This window comes from Otolemur garnettii, unplaced genomic scaffold, assembly GCF_000181295.1.
Source record: "Otolemur garnettii isolate 467f Iridium unplaced genomic scaffold, OtoGar3 scaffold00279, whole genome shotgun sequence".
NCBI classification, from domain to species: domain Eukaryota; kingdom Metazoa; phylum Chordata; class Mammalia; order Primates; family Galagidae; genus Otolemur; species Otolemur garnettii.
The window spans coordinates 463552-465846 of NW_003852674.1; positions in this window are offsets into that span (position 1 = coordinate 463552).

A 2295-nucleotide genomic window follows, 5' to 3' on the forward strand; every position below is an offset into this window, starting at 1 on the left:
TCACTTCTGAGCACCACCCAACGTTTTCCCAGGAATCTTAAGACTAATCTTCCCCATGCTTAACATAAGATTAAATAAAAGATATAAAATAAGACCTCAGAAACTTACAGGGTGCTAGTCTTTGTTAAACTGAGAAGTAGCTGCTACTCTGTGTACAGGGCAACTGCCTCTTCTTGTTTTCTTTTCTTACCTCAATAAACTTAACCTGTCAGCTTGCTTTGAATTCTCTCCTGTGAGAATCTAATAACCCATTTGGCCTTCAGGCTAGACCCTAATTGTAGGTCCATTTTTGTGTATCAATCTCATTTCTGATGCCTTTTTTATCTTCCAGTTAACAGTGCTTATAAGTTCTCATTTCTCCACATTCATGATAACACTTTTTCTTTGGCTTTATTGTTTGAGAGTATTAATCCTACTTAGTGTGATGTGGGATTGCACTTCAGTTTTACCCAATGTAAAAACATTTTTATACTTAGAGCTTTATTGAGATATAATTTATATACAAAGGAATTCACATAGACAATGTGTACCATTTAATGAGTATGGATATATGAAAATACCTGCTACACCATCACAACAATCAAGGAAATAGACACATCCAACACCTTTAAGGGTTTTCCTGTGTCACTTGGTGTTCATGTGTGTGTACTGAGAACACTAACACAATATAAACCATCTTACCACATTTAGAATTTTTCTGTGATTTTAGCTGATCTATGTATGGGTAGGCATGTAGGCTTCTGTATACTAATAACATGGGTTCTGAACACAAATAGCATGTGTTGTATCTCAGGTGCAGTTTACAGCCATATGATTCCCCAAGGCTGGGAGTTTTCTTGAACTAAGAAATGCCAGTCACATGGCCATAGCTTTGAAACTATCAATGGAAACTCAGGTTGACCACTTATATGTGAAATCTAAAGAACATCTAAAAAATTGCAGTCAGAAGGAAAGAGTAGGACAATGGTTACCAGGAATTGACAGGTGTTAGAAAGGTGATATTGGTCAAAGAGTACTAACTTTTAATTTTCAAATGAACACATTCTGAGGATCTAATATGCAGCATGGATGGTAATGCATGGTAACTAATTTAATTGTGGTTATTACTACACAGTATATATATATATATATATATTAAATCATGTTTCACACCTTAAATACATATAATCTTTATTTGTTAATTAAATGCTTTTAGATTGAACAATAAGAAATAACTGGCAAGGGCATTATATACAATGATAGATGATGTGTGTAAATGACTTTGAGAGTATGGGTTAGTCTGGTTGTTGGTAGGATTTGGTTTTACTCAGTTGAAAACTATCTGGTGCTTATGGCCTGATTTTGTACAGAAATGCTTATGAAAACAAATAACTCTTGATCTCTAGTTCTGAAAATCCACACATTATTAGTGAAATAAAAATGTACTATTAATTTGGTTAAACACACTGAGAAATGCCTAATAGTGATTTGTTGAGAGAAATAGCCAACCAATTTCAAAATCTCAAGCTCAAATTTAAGAATAAGATAATTTTTATTTCTACCACAAAAGGCATAAAAGGATGTGTTGTGAGAAGAAGGAATAGGAATGGCCCAATGGGAGGGATTGTTTTTAGTTTCCCACTAGACTGGGAAGAAGACTGGGTCCTTCCCAGCAGTTTTTTTTTTTTTTTTGCAATTTTTGGCCAGGGCTGGATTTGAACCTGCCACCACTGGCATATGGGACCAGTGCCTTAATCCTTTGAGCCACAAGCACTGCCCCTCCAGCAGATCTTGATACCTCCAGCCTACCCATGTCCTGCTTGGGAAGTGACTGTGTGGCATCATGGTCCATGAGGGTGACCCCTGTGGAAAGTATCTCAGCTGTGCTCTAGTGAAGAACAGCAAGATCTGTTGCTGACACCTCAGGGTTTATAAAAAGACCAGGTTTGTTTCTGGAAATTAAAGATCCACAATAGAAATACGGCTTCAGAGGCCTAGAAATTTGCTTTTGAATATATAGAGAATAGTTAATTCTGTCATATTATAGAAAGAGATCAACCATTCTCATATTGTAAAAAACTCCCCACTCTCACAGGGATAGATGGGCAAGTAGGGACATGAAGTTAATCAGGGGGCATGGAAAGGGCCTGATATACACCATTCATCAGGGAAAAGATCCAGAAACCATTCAAAGAAGTGAAGACATATCTTTTTCTGTTAACTGAGTCCAAACACAGTCCTGTTTCCCAGAAGCTCTTTCCTACTACTTGACATCCTAGTAATGCTGACCATGAGAGCAGGTGTTCTGACCCAGCA